Source organism: Mus pahari, chromosome 22 (assembly GCF_900095145.1).
Source record: "Mus pahari chromosome 22, PAHARI_EIJ_v1.1, whole genome shotgun sequence".
Taxonomy (NCBI): domain Eukaryota; kingdom Metazoa; phylum Chordata; class Mammalia; order Rodentia; family Muridae; genus Mus; species Mus pahari.
Genome location: NC_034611.1, coordinates 17,939,553 through 17,957,252, shown reverse-complemented (window position 1 = coordinate 17,957,252; position 17,700 = coordinate 17,939,553). Strand labels below are relative to the sequence as shown.

The following is a 17,700-nucleotide window of genomic DNA, read 5'->3' as shown; positions in this document are numbered from 1 at the left end:
CCAAGGCTATACAGAGAAACCCTGTCTCGAAAAAAAAAACCAAAAAAAACAAAAGAACAAAACAAAACAAAAAAAAATCAGCTGGCCACAGAAGGAAATTTATTTGGGTAAGGAAAATACTTCAAATACTGGCAAGCAATCTAAAGGGTGAAGAAAAAAAAAAAAAAAAAACCCTTAAGACAAAGTTGCATTGGGGGGAGGGGGAGATCATAATTAGTTATTCTTAAAACTCAAAAGATTCCCTGTATATACCACAAAAGTGATGAAAAACTATGAACTTGCATATAGGGTGACATTTGTCTTCTCTGATTTTACACTCCTCTCAGTATAACATCATGAATACGAAAGGTAGGAAAATAGTAAAATAAAAACTACTGCAATTCAATTAATGTATTAAGTGCTAACAGTGCAAAAAGCAGAGTAGGGTATTCAGATGCACCATTTGGCTGAAGCATTATCACCGCCAGGGGCAGGTGAAGAAACCGAGTCCTAGGTAGATTATGCAACTTGCTACTGATAAGCAGAACTAGTTAGTCATTTGTTCAAAGCCACAGCTAGTAGACAGCTCGGTACCAATTCAATCCAGAGCTGGTCAACTCCAGCAATCACAGCTTTTAACCAAAGAAAACTATCGTCTTTACAACTCTCCATTTTTTTTAAACTGTCTTTTAAATTGATATATTTTTCTTCTGTTTTTCCTATGACTGATTTAACCACAGTTAACATACTGTTTTGTGTTCTACTCTTTGAAGCCTTCTGTTGTCCTCAAGTGCGATCTGCACTGTCTACATGATATTCTAACATAAGACAGCATAAATTAAACCATCCCCAACTTCAGTGTGGCTGCTCTCTTGTAACAGCTGACAGGCCTCCAGACTACTTCTGGGGGCCGATGGCTGACACCCTACTGTGGTAACATATAAGCATCCTTCACACACACACACACACACACACACACACACACACACACACGGCCTTTCCAAAGGTTTGTATGTTTTAAGCCTCTGGCAGTAGTAAGGTCTCATCACACTTTGGAAAAAGAAGTCATAATTTAAATGTTCACAATTTGATAAGAGAAGGGTTATTTTCAGTAATAATCTGGGGGTGGGGTTATGTTTTAAGAATGGGTCTTGCCATATAGCCCAAGCTAGGTTCTAACTTAACAGTGACCCGTCCCTGCTGAGCCTCCCAAGTGCTGTGCTTAAAGCCCTGTTCCTTGGAGCCTAGCATAAATTACTCACACAATTTGCAAGTTTTTGTAACCTCGTGATGGATTAAGTTCTCCCCTTCGACCCCTCCGATTGGTCCCTTCCTGTTTGAGGTGGGGGCTGACCCCTCAGAGTACACTCAGGTATCATCCCCCACCCCAGGTCCCTGAGAGTCACAGGTTACCCTCATCAGACACTCGCCATAGACTATCTTCATCCTCCACTCCGTTTCCCCTGCCCTTACCAAGGTCCCACTACCTCCTGGCTGGGCTATTTCAACAGCCTCTGACTTTTTGCCTCTAGTCTCTCTCTAAATGCAATACATCACACATTGCCTCACTAACCTTTCATCTCCATTTCCATCGTGCAACCTCAGTGAGGATCTCACCCAGGCTGAACTTCCAATTGCACCACAACCCAACCCTCTCCTTACTCTCCAACCTGCTGCCCTTCTCCCGGACAGCAGAAGGTGTCCCTCTTCAAAGGGCCACAGCTCCAAGATTGGACCCTGATGAGACAGTGTTGGGACACCAAGCCCTGCCCTGGTCCCTGCAGGCTGTCTGGGTGGGCTACCAGGTTCCTACCAGGGCCTTTGGCTAATGGTAGTCCACTCTGTTCACATTACTTCACTGCTAGCACGCTGACCACACCTCGACGACAGGAAGTCCTAGCACTTTCTCATACACAGTGCCTCCATCACCCATATGGTCACATTAACCTGTACTTCCAAGCAAGGGGAAACATTTCCAGTATCTCCTAAAAATTAGTGCAATCATAATTTTACATCAGCATGCCTGCAACAACAGTAAAATCAGACCAAAAGGTCAGCAAGAACAGTCTACAACTGCCCATAACTCTAGAAGCTCATAAAATCAGTTCCCACCAAGCATAGCCACGCTTCCAGAGGCCGACAACACCTTGCTGTAGGTCCCAAACAGAAAACTATCAGTGGCTCTTCAAAGATGTAAATCTGAAAAACGTTAAGAGTTCTCCCCTGGTTCTAATGGCCACATTTCTAGATTCGTTCATATCCTTCTTAAAGCAGACAGGGTCATGGACCTCTATGCAGAATTTCATACTTGGACAATTTTTGGATAGGACTGGATTTCTGAAGCCCACTCCTAAAACCCCACTGACAAAGCAAGTTCCCTTTCGCACTCTGGGCATTATTAGCTAAGGGGCCAGAGCTCGAGCATCTCCGTATCCAGCACAATTCCTAGAATCGGCTAACTTCAGCAACTGGCTTCTCCAGAGGTCTTCCATGAGTGGTTTTAGGTTGTTTTGTTAATACCATGTTAAAATATGACATGGTGGGGATGGATGGCCCATGGATCACTAGAATAACCCATAGTGTCCCATAAAAAAAGCAAATGTTAGCAATATTCTATTCAGTTGCCAGGGATGTGGTAATGGGGCCACAACGACTTACCTCTTCTTCCCTAACCCACATTCTGAAGCAGCTGGTAGAGGGCCACGCAGGGGCCACCGCCCAACCGCTTCGATAAGGAACCTCCGCGTGAAACTCCCTGGCCCAGCAGCACTTGGAGCCTTAGCCCCGGAAGATGCCTCCTAAGCCTTTCCTGGAGGCATAGCGCTGAAGCCAGCCTACTCACTGACATTGCAGAAACAGAGACAGCCCGTCTCCAAAACACCACAGCCGAGAGAGCAAGGTCTCAAGGTCACAGGTGTAAATCAGGGAGACGCTCTCCAGAGGAGCAGGTGAGAAGCAAGGGAGGTTCCCCGAAATAGGCCCTCTTCCTGGGCAAAGAATAGTGAGAGGCAAATATGCTCTCAAAAGAGCACAGTGGGGGAGGGGGCCCAAAGACGCCAACACACAAAACAGGGAGTGCTGAAGATGTGATACGTCCCCCGCTAAGCAGCTTCCTGTGCCTGGCAACCAGGGTGTGCGCAGGACCATGGATCCAGAACAGCCAAGAGTAAACTTTTGTTATAGTTCCACAAGAAGGAAGAGGAGGTCTTGGTGCTTTGTAGACAGTCTGGAACACTAAAGATGGAGTCTGACCTTTGGTACTAGAAATAATAGTTTTGGGGGTCACATGTGGAAACAAGAGCTGAAGCTGGGATCCGGAGGCAGACCTACAAAGGCCAGTGACAAAACACCCAGGACAGGAAAAAAAGGAAAGCTAACAGAGGCTGCATGAGGGAAAGCTCAGGACCCCACAGCCTGTTCCCCAAGCTGCAGAACGAGTACCAAGAATGGGTCAGTAAACCTAAGACTGGAAGGGACCGGCCTCAATGGGTCAGTAAACCTAAGACTGAAAGGGACCGGCCTCAATGGGTCAGTAAAACTAAGACTGGAAGGGAACGTCCTCAATGGGTCAGTAAACCTAAGACTGGAAGGGACCGGCCTCAATGGGTCAGTAAACCTAAGGCTGGAAGGAAACGGCTTCGCTTCTGCTTGAACACTGGCGTCTTGTCCTACCAGCACTGCACTAAGTCCCGCACTAACCCACTCACTCACTCGACTACTTGGAACAAGCTCTTGTTCAAACACATTGTACGCCTTTGGAAATCACACTGGCTTAGGATGAGTGCACTGCTCCCAATAGATGATGCCCTTACCAATTTCTCTTTACACACACCTACCATACACATCAAAACTCCTCCTGAAACAAGCTCTTAATTAGGCCATGAGAGAAATGAGAATAAAACTTATCAATAAATGGCAGTTACTTATCCTGTAGGGCCATTGTTTTAACAGATCTTTACCCTGGGACTCCTGTCCCCTTGTATATTAACAGGTTTGCCAAAGAATGGCTACAAATTACCCACATCGAGGCAAGAAAGTAACATTCCCTCATTCATAACATTCCAAATACATTGTAACAATTTATATGTTGTATTTTCTGAATCCTGTTGGTTTCCACAGTATACTCCCCATTGGAAAAAAACAAATGATATTCTAGCCATGCTTTAAGGGTTATAGACGGCAATAAGGGCCAACATTATGAACCTGAACCAGACAGACCAAGAGAAGGCCCAGGGCAAACCCCATACAGGAAGGAACAGGGGGGAAAGGAGTAAGAACAGAGGCAGCATGGGAGAAGATTCTGGACTCCCAGCCATCAGGATCCTCAGCAAGACCCTGGATAACAGCGGTCAGGAGCTGAGCAGAAACAACCCAATAACCATTCTGACCCTAGAGGATACATGGAAATGTTAATTCAGTAAAGATGACCTGCAGGTGAAGAGTCTGTGTTTTCTGTGAGAAACACACTGGCAATTTTTACAAGAATGTGAACTCCTGCTTTAAATGCCTTGAAGCCTATTCTCAGGACCTCCTTCCCTCCTGACACAAGTCAAACCCATGTCCAGATCCAACAGTGGGCCAGGCAGACACTCACTCTACACGTCTGCCCGTTAAAGGTATGATTGGTCTAATACTATGTTGTGATCCAGAAAGGGTGACCCCAATGATGTTACCCCAGCTTATCTGCCAGTTCTCAAATCCTGGGCTATGGAGAAAGACAGTCAATGTCAACTACTCTCCAAGGTGTCAACAAGCCTGAATTTCTGCAACTCCCCCACAGACTAGCCATCCCCCTTCACCATCAAAGACCTTCACCATGGTCACCAAAAAGTTAGGGTACAGACTTCCCAGGTAAAAGAAGCAAAGCAGGAGATGGCCACCAGAACTACAGCTAAGCCCCTCAGTGTGCTCAGAAGTCAAGAAATGACCGCTTGCATCCAGTTCTGCCCTTATTAGTGCATTTGACAGTGCATTCTCCTTTTTCTACCAGGCACTCACAGCTAACAGTGACTCTTAGCATCCCAGTCTATCCTCAGAAAGCTCATTTTTGTTTCTTAGAGACTTATTTTCACTTTCTGCATATGCCTGTTTGTCTGCATGTGTATACACAATCTGCATGCTTGGTACCAACAAAGCCAGAAGGCAGCACTGGGTCCCTTGGAATTGGAATTATGGACAGTTGTGAGGCCCCATGCGCTGCAAAGTGAACCTTGGTCTTGGTCCTCTGCAAAAGCAGCTAGTGACATTAACTGCTGGGAAAACCATCTCTCAAACCCTATTTACATTTGGAGGGGTTATTTTGTTTTTTAATAAGTAGAAAAGTGAGGTTGGAGAGATGGCTTAGCATTAAGGACTAAGAGCACTGGCTGCTCCTCCAGAGGTCCTGAGTTCAATTCCCAGCAACTACATGGTGGCTCACAACCATCTGTAATGGGATCTGATGTTCTCTTCTGGCCTGCAGGTGTATATGCAGATAGAGCACTCATATACCTAAACTAAAGAAATTAATTTAAAAAATAAGTGGGAAAGTGGTAAGGACAAATAGTAATCTGGATAAATGGAATTCTGAAAATCAACTCTCCTAAAGCAAAGATTATTTTTGTAATAGATTATTTACTTTTATGATATACACATTGGTGTTTTACCCTGCATATATGTCTGAGAGTCTTGGACCCTGACAACTGTGAGCTGCCACATGGTTGCTAGGAATTGAACCTGTATTCTCTAGAAGAGCAGTCATTGCTCTTAACCATCTCTCTTGGCCAAAACTAAAATTTTACAGGTACGGAAAATGTTTTAACCAGAAACTCAAAGTATTCAAGTCTATGCTAGTTTACTCAATCCTGAAGGACACTAGAAATGTAAAACAGTCCAAAATACACCGTGAGAGGGGTTTTTTGTTGTTGTTGTTTTTAACTTTTTGCTTGCATGTCACAGCATACATGTGGGGATTGGAGGACAACTTACAGGCATCAACTTTCTCTTCCTACTATGTGGTTCTCAGGAGCTGAACTGACCCTCATTAGGTTGGGCGGCAAGTCTCATCCCACCAGCCCTGTCATACATTATTTCCATTTGGAAAAGTAATGTCACCACTTAAGATTTTATCATTCCCTTTTAAAATACACTGGCAAGGAAAACCACGCCATGACATATAGGTCTGCAGATTTATACATCTCCACTCCGTATGCATCTACGCAAGGGCTAGGTGTCACGTAACAATGATCAGGATAAATTTTGAGAGCTGCTTCTTTAGTTGACGGCATTTTGTGAATAGCCTAAGGTATACTTCCACGAAAATGAGTATGACATCACTGGGTGACCCGATGCTTTGGGACCAAATGTTATCATGTGGTGAGTGACTGTCTTTGACTGGGTGTAAGGTTGAGGAGGAGGTCTGTCTTGGGTGCTAGCAGAAGCCGTCTGCAGATATTTCAGATGTTCCATATTCACAGAAGTCAATGTTCATACAAGGGACCAGAATGATAGCGTGCCGTGACTGCAAGCCGCGTAGCGTCAGAGTCAATGCTGCTGTGGGCAGTGAGAAAAAGATGCCCAGTGAATTGTAACTTGGATATACACGGGGGAGAAACTTCAAGAAAAACAGTTCTGCAATAAGCTAAATAATTCAATGCTGACTGTGTCCTGGACTGAGCAGTGGGGACGGGGCTGGCATGCAGGGAGTTTTGTGATGAGCCTGTGTCTTTCAGGTTGAAGTGTCTGCAACTGATAAGACATGACATCTGAGGAGAGGGGGGCTCGCAGACTATAGTCCATTAATAGGCAAATTGCAGTCTCCGATTCTCTCCAGGAACTATTCTAAAAAGCATAAGTGCACAAGATCTGTCTGTGCCTCATGTCCTTCTAAGATCTGGGTGGTTCCGGTAAGAGCATCCAAAGCTCCTTCTACAGACAACAGGGGCACAGGCTGGCAAGTGTACCTGTCCTGACTCCAGTCGACTATACCCATTAAGTACTGTGAACTTGGAAAATTATATTCAACAGTCTCTAAAGCTACCTTTCATCCCCCTATAAAATGATTATTCCTACCTCAGCATTCTCCCTAATCCTGCTTCAGGATCTGGTGAGAACTGTTGGTGTAGACAGCTTTGTAAAATGCTAACGCTCAGTAAATGCCAGCTGCTTGGATCATTAGTCTTCTTCTAAGAACTTCTACTTTCCTGTCCCTGTCTGAGAGGCAGGACACTTCCGTGGGAGCTTCACCAAGTCTTCTCTTTCCTGAAATTGAACTGTCCACATGTCCTAGCTGCCATTCATGTCCCCAACTCCAACCACAAGCTTACTCTATGTTTAATCCCCTCCTTACCCAATAATCAGAAGCCTGGAAATGAGGAAGTCGTGTGTTCTGAGACTAGAGGACCTGGAGTTCCTATGAACCTGGGTCTCTGACAGAGCCGGACATTTTATAGTTTAAAACTGACTGACCCTGTCCAGGCCACTGGCCATAAAGAATAATGTCATCTGCTATGTGAACAGCAGGTTTAGGAGAAAAAAGAAATAGTTGGCTAGTAACTCAAGGCAGAGAGCACAGGCGAAGCAGGAGGGGACAAAGGACTCCCTGACACTGTCACTTTGCGAAGCAGAGACTTTTGGAGTCACTGTTGCAGGAACCGACAGCAGCAGGATCGGGTAACCACCGTCTGGCCATTCTGCTGGAGGAAATGCAGGCAGGCACGAACTTTAAATGTCCAGACTGAGAGAAAAGTGAAAACTTCAGATCCCATTGACACGGCAGGCCCCTCATTCTTATCTACTCCGCATTTAAGATGAGAGTCTGGGGAACCTTTATAATTAAAAACAAAATCAAGGACTGGCAAGATGGCTCGGAAACTACAGGCATTTGCTGCCAGACTCAATGACCTGTTTGAGTCCCCAGGTCTCACACGGTGGAAACAAAGGACCCGATCAGGTTGTCCTCAGAGCTCCACAGGCACACTGTGGCATGTGCCACATGCATACACATGCAAAATAAATAAATGTTAACTTTTTTTTTTTTTTTTAAACATTAAGACACACGGCTTGATGGGTTCAACAACTAAAGGTCAGCTAATAAAAATAACAACTGCTCACCCAATAGGCCATACTGCCTTATCACATGCTTCTGGTAGAGTGAGCGTCCACTTATCTCACCGTATCTTTGGGTGGGTGGTTGTATCAGAATCTCCACCATTATGATTCATACCTGGTCTTTCTAGTATAAGAGTTCAAGTTTCCAGCCACCACAGGGTATGGATGTGTGGCCTCCACAAGTTCTTTCATCTCCACTGAAGAGAAAGAGTCTTGAGGGTGAAAGACACAGAGTATGACCGTTGAGTGCAAATAAGCAGTATGGATAAAAACAACCTAGGCTGACAAGATTCAGCAAAAGAAGAAGTTATGTGGTTGTAGCATGTCGCTTGTACTTTTAAAGGACATTCTTCTTTTTTCAATACTTTACTTATTTTTAGAGCAGTGATTGGTGTTTTGCCTGTTTGTGTGTCTGCGTGAAGGTGTCAGATGCCCCTGGAGTTGAAATTACAAACAGTTGTAAGCTGTGATGTGGGTGCTGGGAATTCAACACAGGTCACCTAGAAGAACAGCCAGTGCCCTTAACAGCTGGGGCATTTCCCCAGCCCCTAAAGCACCTTTCCTTATTTCACACAAGTAAAGCTGGTCTGGGTGTCACATTAGCTAAAAGGCTATGCAAGTACGTTCTTGAATCTAGCCAATCAGGATTCAAGCTCCTCCACCACTGACTGAAATGGGATGGCTCTAGGGAACTTAACCTCTCGAGCCTCAGTCTCTTCAGTTGCAAAATGGGGATAATTCTACCTGAAGTTGCTCTTGATGAGTAATTAAAGACCCATTAAAACACTCAGCACAGGCTATGGTGTAACTCAGTGGTACAGTCTATGTTCAGTATGTAAAGTCCTGGACTCCATGCCTGACTCCCATGGGTTGTTCTCTGACTTCTACACACACAGTGTAGCACAAGTATGTACACATTCACACACCCATGCACACACACTCTCACTATTGCAATTACTGTTATCTTTTAAGATATCTTGTTCTTTGCTTTTCTTCGATGCAACACACAATTTAATCAAGACTTTGAAACTTTCAGAGGGTTGGCATGATTTTCCTAACATGTTCAAACACAAACAAGGTCAAGTACATAGGAATATATAAACTACCACAATGGAGGCTTTTAAGTTCCCTCTTTAAAAAAAAAAAAAAAAAAAAAAAATCAATGGTTAACAGTGCACAGGCCCCACCCACACATAAAGAAACTGCCTGGCCCACACACTATAAAATGTATCTACCTTGAGGCTTATGCTTGTGGTAGAGCTGTACTAAAACTATTACTCACCTAGAGAGTGCCGGCAAGCACTGAGCGGTAAGCTAAATGTATGCTTATTATTCTGGAAGGGACATCTCATTGTTTACCTGCTCATGTTAAACATACTTAATGGTTTTTAGGTGTTTAAATGGTAAGTACACCTATAATTGTCTGAAATATCAACAAAACAGATTTCTACTACGCCACAGTCTCTCAGAAAAAAAAGAATAGGAGACACAGTACACTCCTTACATGGTTATGGCAGTCCCCAAATCTGCTGCTGGTGTGTGTGTGGGGGGTCACTTAGCAAGGTATCTAGAGCCCAGGTCCACTGCTTGTCTGTTTTATTGACATTCCCAAGAAGAGGCTGCACACCGATGCTCACACAGGTCTGATTCCTAGCTGCTCGCCACACAAAGACAGGGGTGGAAGCACATGCCATCCGCAGTCCTCAGTAGCAGGAGCTGTGCCTGACCCCGTATTGATAAAATAAATGCATGGTGTAGAATTTAAACCCACCATAGGACCTCTGCTGCCTCCTTAGTCACTGCTGAAGTCAGGAGAAGAGGCAGCCCCCAAGTACGCAGTCACTTCAGGAGCCACTGAAGCCTAGATTGCAGGAGCCGGCCAGCACCTTTCCATGACCGCAGAGCTCCTGTGGAAATGGCCCTCCAACCTCAGAAACACACTACTGACAAACCAAACAAAAGGAGGCATCTTAAAGGAATTCTCAAAAAGTTGTAACTAGGAGGTCTGGAGAGATGGCTCAGAGGTGAAGAACACTGACTACTCTTCCAGAGGGGCCTGGGTTCAATTCCCAGGAACCACACGGCAGCTCACAACTGGCTGTAACTCCAGAACCCAACACCCTTATACAGACACACATGCAGGCATCAAGGCATATAAAAAAATAAAATAGAATTTTTAAAAAGAATAAAAAAATTGAAACTAAGGAGTTGAAGACATAGTACCAGAAATACACTCTCATCAAAGAACTGGCAAGGGCCACCTGAAATGTTGGTCTCTTATACTAAGAGACTTTTAAAAATAATAACTGCAAGGGAAGACATCTTCATTTGCAGACAAAAATAAAATAAAATAAAATAATATATAAAACCAACCAACAACAAGTAACAACAAAGTCTTAGTGTTGATACATAGTATTTTCATAATTTGTTAGTTCATATATTATTAAAATCCACTACTGGAAAGCTTTTCTGGGTTTGTCAATCAACACCTCTGCTACCAGCAACCATGATGTATAATCTACTTTCTACAATGAAACAAAGTATCTCTGAAGATAATTTGCATATTAAACTGGTTTGTACATACTCCACTAAACACCAGGTAAGTATTCAGGCCAAGGCTGTTATTTTTTTCCCCAATTACTTAAATAATATATTCATTTCTCCAACACCCACGTAGGACGCAACGGTCTCAACACAATTAACTCCCTCCAAGTGAGAAGCACAGCCTGAGAGTACATGGCACCCATAAGCTATCTCCTGGAAGCCCAAGGACCTTGCTCGAATACGTAACAAGCAACTAAAAAGAGCTTCCAGAAGAGAGGACACAGAAGGGCAAACGTGGCCAAGTCTGGCTACCTCAGGATTCGTGCTTAGCCTCTGATGAGCAAACTCCTACAGAGTGCTCCATGGTAGACCAGAAACAGAAAAATGTTACACACAGGGCCAGCTGCAATGATCACCACCCTCACACCATTACCCTGAGCCTGCCAGTAATCCCCAGTGGGTTTACACACACTAACATCTTTTAGGGCAAGTAGTAGATGATGCGTGAGAAGTCTGGAATACCACTAACAACGGAAAGAAGGTCACAACCGTTCCCCAACCCATAGTCAGAATCAGTCATCCTAGTCACACGCTCAGAGAACTCATGGACTTCTTCCTCACATGCCATCCTTGTCAGGTGCCCACTGCCTCCACGAATAGCATCACCAGCCAGCCAAGCAGGCAATGTGCTAGAAACTGACATCCCCAGAGATGTCTCTCCCAGGACACATTCATCTACCTTCAAGTCTGATTCAATGAAACCCTCCATAGTCGTCGCATCTCCCCATTGCTCTCCATCCCCCAGGACACCAATCTAGTCCATGTGTACATCAATCCCAACAAAAGCGGACAGGATGCTGCCCACATCCTTCTCTTCTCCCGCCCACCCACCTACTCGTTCGTTCCATCCCACATCAAGAATGTTCGACACTCAGGAGGTACTGCAGCATTCTTCAAAAATCCCCAATTCTACATCGTGCCGTTGCTGCCCAAGCTGGATGCTGCCTGCCTCTAAGGTCTCGCCTCAAAGCTCCATGTTGACCTACAACTGCAACCTTCTCCGGGTCAGGGGTCACTCCTGCCTTTCCCTTCCTCTCGTTTTTCTCTGTACCAAGATATGGACTGCAATGCTAAAGCCACTTCTCAATGGCTAAGCCCACACAAGAGTGGAATCCAAGCCATAACCTCTGTCTTTCCAGTGTCCCATGCTATCTTCTGAACGTCTACCAAGTTGTCTCATGTCTCCACGGTGTACCTAGACTGTCCTTCTGCCCCTTTCAGGTAGTAGCTACCCTAGAACAGCTGAATCAAAAACAAACAGGAAAACTAACCAGAGTCCACATTCACTGGCTAGGAAAGCCACGTCTGTTGCCCACACAGAAAGTATGAGGCCCAAATGACCACTCTGCAGGTATGTACCAAATTCTACATTACCTGCCACCAACACACCTGGCAACCAATCCAACTTTACCCACAAAAGTATGTTTCTCCGTTAAAAACAATGTATGTAATATTTAAACGGATGCTTCTCATTTTCAAAGTAAAAAACAAAACAGACATCTCCACCAAAATAATAAATAACTATTTCCAGGAGAGCATTTGTGTTTGTGAGGGCCTGTCAACACGTACAGCATCTAGTTGGGGTGATGAACTCATGATTCTACACTGAAAACAGTAATCAGATGTTGGAATAATTATCCCTGCTTTTCTCAAAATTGATAATCATGGGGGTGGGGGGGGGTTCTAACAGGCTGATCTGAGAGAGCCACTGGGAACCCTGCTCTCATACGCGTCGGAACCTAAGGATAGAAGGTACTCTCAAGTCACTCCATGAAGAGGAGCCCAGTCTACCTGGCACTAACTGGGTCATCCAGCAGATAAGCCCCACATCTCTCCCACAGGACACACCCTACTAGGCATCAGAGAGACAGGAGGGCCTAGGGAGAGTGCTGCAGGAACTGGGTGGCCAGCTAGATCTTGGCAGCTCATTTCATTCATCTTGTGGCTCGACATTTTTCAATCTATGACTCGAGAAAGTTCAGCACACTCTCTAAGGCTCTCAAACTCTAAATATCTGAAGGCTCAAGTGACTATAAAATTAAATCCTGTATGACAGTATCTCTATGATTATCACTTCCTATTATAACACAGCTGATTTCACTTAAATTTTTTAATATATTGATAAAAGACCCAATCAGTGGTTTTAATTACCACTTCTGTTCAACTCCCACCAATAATCCACCCTGAACCTGAGCCATAACTGTATCCTAAGTGATGCCCAGACTGAAGGAAGCCAGTACATCTTTGCATTTTGTAGAAAAATAAAATGTGATCCCATTTATTTTTTTTTAATTTTCCACACCACCAGTTGTCTTCGGTTGCCAAAGATTTTTAGAAGACAAAGCACAGTTTTCTCAAGAAAGAGAACTATTTTATCTTCCAAACTCAAGGTTTGAACAGTTTTAGAAACCAGAGAAGAAACACTAACTATTAAAGTTTTACTTTTTGAAAGGCATAACAAAATACCTCCTCTAAACGACACACAAACATGTAAGACAGTCCAGAGCCAGAGGACCAGTAAGTTCCTTCAGTCACAGCAGTGCCTCTCAAATGCTCTTCAAGATGCTGTCACGTGTATTCACCCTATGCAGTGCATGTGCATGTCTTTCATGCAGAAACCACCTGAATTCTGGGATTAACCACTTTCTGAAGGACTCTGAAGATCTGCTCTCTCTAGTTACTTTACTCAGCCCTGACTAAGCAGCATTTTCACTCTTGTGATGCCTTATTTATAGGAGTTGTTTACAAGACAGCCAAGGTGTCTGCTATAGGGAAAAGAACTTCCACCTCTATGGTTCATCCTGGATCAAGACAAGCAGAAAGTGGCTTCCCTGCTGCTAGAGGATAAACTTCCAGAGGGAAAGCCCTGTCTCTTACACAGAGTTCCACAGAGGAAGGTTTGCACAGACAGAAAGAAAGGGAACTAAATGAAAGCTAACTGAATGGCAAGCAAACTTGATCGTGTACAGCAAATAAGATACTTTAATTCCCGGTTTGAAAGAATTGTCCTAAACCTGGCTCCCACGTCATACTATGGATCACAGAGCAGAAGCACAGACAAGTAGATCCCTGTTCCCTGCTGAAAAACTAAGTGCTTACTTAGCTCCTGACTTTGCTTCAGTGTACAGGAAAGGTTGCAATGTTTCCTTGATGTTTAAAATCATAGAGGAACTTAATATGGTTCTGACCTCCCAGGAAAATCAAGACTAACTGAGAAAGAACACTCCTTATGAAAAAAATGATTGGCAATATTCCACAAGTCAAACTGATTAAAAACTAGACCAAGCCTAGATGAAGCCACAAAAATGCTGCTTTAACACCAAGTTCCCGACTGAATTAATACTTTCAACTGGTGTGTGTGTGTGTGTGTGTGTGTGTGTAACTAGTTTATTTTCTCCTTGAAAAAAAAAAAAACCAGTTGAGATTTAACTATCTATATTAAACTAACATACCACTCTACCATTTCTCATTCTGTCCTTGTGCTAAGGACATAGAAAAGGAAATCAATTTTAAAACTGATGTCAAAATAATTCCACTGATTAAGCCAGTATAACTACAGCCTGGTGTCATTAACTAACTTGGTTTTTTTTATCTAGAAACTTTAATTTTGAAAGCATAAACATGGGATAAAAACTCATAAACTTCAAATTTACCAATCTGCCCAGATTTTTTGAGGGGTGGGGGTGGGGACAAGATACCCAAAAAATATAAAATCAAAACACACACTCCCAGGAAACAATCTCAAATCTGGAGTGTGTCACACTGGGGAAATTCACCTGTTACAAGCCTGTCAAAAATCCATTATATCCCTTAACCAGCAGATTACCAGAAACAGGGAAGGGGAGTGGTATATTCACCCAGTGGACAGAAAGAAAAAAAAAATCTTTTTTCATTTTAAATGCTCCTAAAATTTGCTGACCAAGCCCTTTTCCATTTCCAATTTTTACTTTTACTGTTCTTTTTGTTTTTCTTGCAGTTTTTCCAAGGAAAAAAAAACTTTTCATAAGGAAACTGGAAGACTTAAAATGTCTCCTACTTATCACCTAGAAAGGCAATCCGAGTCCCCCGTGCCCCAAGCATCTAGCTTTCAGCCTCTTCATTATCGTTGTCCATGAATGGGCCCCAGTCAAATGAAAGCTGCCATTTTAGGGGAAAGACTGGAGGGCTTTCTGTTGTGCAACAGCGAGACAAAAACACTGTGCGACAGATGTACTCTGGGGGCTGGGAGGATGCAACTTCATAAAACCACTGCTCAAGTTATTTCTCGGACACTACTGTAATCGAAACGTCATTAGAACTGGAATAAATCAGGTACGGCGCTTCTGGGTCATCGCCACTAAGATTATTTTTTTTTTTTTTTGTCATCGTTAGAACAGATCTGTGAGGAAATAAAGAGATGTATTTTTTCTCCCGCTGATTATCACACGTATGATAAGTATTCCCCCTCTTACAGAAAGAGAATTGAGGGAAAGTAACTGTGGGCCCCTTAGGAAGGTGTCACCCACTGCAAAGACAGCTTCAATTTAAAATCTAAAAAAATAAAAATAAAAACCAGAGCTCACAAAATTATTTTAAAATGTTTAATATATTCAGAGATCCAGCTCAGAGGATAGACACAGTTTAAGTAAGAAAGTTATTTAAATCGATTGCTAGATAATGCACAATGGGAAACTAAAAAGTATACTTAGCGAGTGGAGAACTGGATAGTGTATCTAATTCTAGCAATTCAAAGGAAACTCTCCATGTGGGTTGCTACTTTTCTTTTGTCCATTGTCTGTTCAGAAGAGGGAAGAAGAAGGGGGAAAAAAAAAAACTAGTTTAAAACCCAGGCGTGAACAGTCTCTAAAAGTGACCTCCTGGGAGAACCGTGCTGCCCGGCTGGAGCTCTCCCCTGGCCGCCCGCTCCACGGGGGCGCTCACAAAGCGGGCTGCCGGGCCAGAGTTTGGGGTGCGCTCCCACGGCGCAAGGCTCCTCGAGGCAGAGCCATCCGGAGAAAGGCGACTCGGGAATGATGGCTGCTCGGGGCCAGCGGCTCCTTCCCCGGAGCCTCCTGACCAGTCCCCCGCCAACCGGCCGCCCCCTCCCCGTGCCACTCAACCCGCGCCGCCTCGCCCACCCCGCACCGCGCCCCGCCGCGCCCCGCCCGCGCCCCCAGCGAGCCCTGTCCCCTGTGCGAAGCAAACAAACAACGCGTTCCCCGCCACCCTCCTTCCTCTCCCGCTGACCGCTCGGCCTCCAGCCACCTCGGCCGCTCGCGCCCCGAGCCGGCTCTCCGCGGGGGCACCGCGTAACCCCGGCGCTCCCGGGCCACCTGGCGACCCCCGCCCCCGCCCGGACCCCCGACAGGCTGGGGGGGGAGGGGAGCGGGGACGCGAGTTGGGATCGCGGATTAAAGTCGCTATTATGCCGCAGCCGGCGGCCCGGCCAGCTCGGCAAGGTGGGGTCCCCCGGTCGCCCGCCCGCGCTCGCCCCAGCCCGGCTCCCTTTCTTCTCGTCCTCGCGCACTTGGGAGCTGCCGGGGAGCCCCAGGAACCCCTAGCTGCGGGCTCGGAACTCTGCGGCCGCCGCCGCCACCGGCTGGGCTCGGGACGCCCCCCGCGCCGCGTGTTCGCGCCACCCCCGCCCCCGCCCCACGCGGCGCCCCGCGCACTTTCCCTGCCGCCGACCCACCTCGCCCGTGGCCGTCCCCGCACGGGCTAGCGCCGCCGCGCCCGCAGGGACGCACTTTGTTCGCGCCGGTGCGGCCGCCGCTCCCGGCGAGCGCGGCGTGGTCGGGCCGGAGCGGGGGGCGGGGGCGAGGCGGGGGGCGCCGCCGTCCCCGAGCCCCGCGCTCAGCGCCCCGCGCCCGCGCGCCCGCCGCCGCTCGCGCCGGAGTTGGAGCCCAACTTTTTCCTCCTTCCCTTTTCTCTCGAACGCAGCCGGCAACTCGTGCTCGGTGCCGGCGGGAGGAAACGCGCTCGCGCTCCCCAGCGCGCAGACACGCTCCCTCCTGTCCCCGTCCCCCCCGACGCCGGCAGCACAACAAAAAGCCATTTACATGCGAGGAAGTGACCCTCGGCCGCCCCGCGCGCCCCCGCCGCCGCCGGCCCCGCGGACGCAGGCAAAAGTTGGGGCGCGGGGCGGCGCTCGGGCCGCGGGTTCGGGCCCCGGCGGCAGCAACGCAGGCGACCGGGCGGGCGGCGCTACGCTCCTGCCCACCGCGGCCCCCGCGCACCTCTCCCCGCGCCCCGCACACGCCCAACTCCCCGCTCGCAACTCCGCGCGGCCGCGGCCCGGCACGGTTTCCTGCCGCCGCCCCTCCCGGGGGCGCCGGGGAAGTCTGCGCTCACCGGCTCGCTCCTTCGCTCGGGCTAGTCCGCCGCCGCGCGCCGTGGGGAACAAAACGCAGAGCGGCTCCGGAGTTGGCTCGGCGGCCGCGGCCGGGGGCTGATCCACGGACGCGGAGTTGGCCGCGCGCGGACGGGGCTCTGGCGAGTTGCGGGGTCTCCGGGTCCCCGGGCCGCCTCCTCCGCGGCGCTCCTTTGTGTAATTCCACTCGATTCAAGTTTAATCCGATAGTTCCCGAGCACGAGCGCGTCCGCACCACCACGGCTCAACCCCCGCGCCGCCGCCGCCGCCACCGCTGCCGCCGCCGCCGCCGCCGCCGCCGCGGCCCCAGCACGCCAGCGCCTGCGCGCGCCCTGCACGCCGCGCGCACGAGCCTCCGGGGCCGCGCGCGCCCGCGGCCGGCTCCCTCCGCGGCGCGCCCGCGCCCGCGCGCCGCCACCTGACGTCAGGCGCGCCTGGCATAATTTATGCAAGAATTCGGCCGGGGTGGCGGAGGCCGAGAGAAGGGGGCGGCGCGGCGCGGGCGGCCGCCCCTTCCCGTCCTGCCGGGCGCCGGCGCAGCGGGCGGGTGTCGGTCCCGGTGCGCGGCCGCCGCAGCCTCTCGGGCCGCCTGCTGCAAGCGCTCTCGCGCGGGTGCAGAGGGTGCCACGTTTCCGCGCAGCACCTTCCCGGAGCCGCGGTGCGCCGCCCAGGGGCAGGAA

The 17,700-nt window shown here is 47.7% G+C and overlaps 1 protein-coding gene across 2 annotated transcripts in view; it reads right to left on the bottom strand.

Annotated features, from left to right (window-relative positions):
• Positions 1-17,270, bottom strand: part of Chd7 (chromodomain helicase DNA binding protein 7) — a 180,618-nt gene extending 163,348 nt beyond the window's left edge. For both annotated transcript variants that reach the window (XM_021222408.2, XM_029533228.1), the window contains exon 1: positions 17,002-17,270. The gene's annotated coding sequence lies outside the window, so the exon portion shown is untranslated. The remainder of the gene's footprint in view (positions 1-17,001) is intronic.
• Between the last annotated feature and the right edge of the window lie 430 nt (positions 17,271-17,700).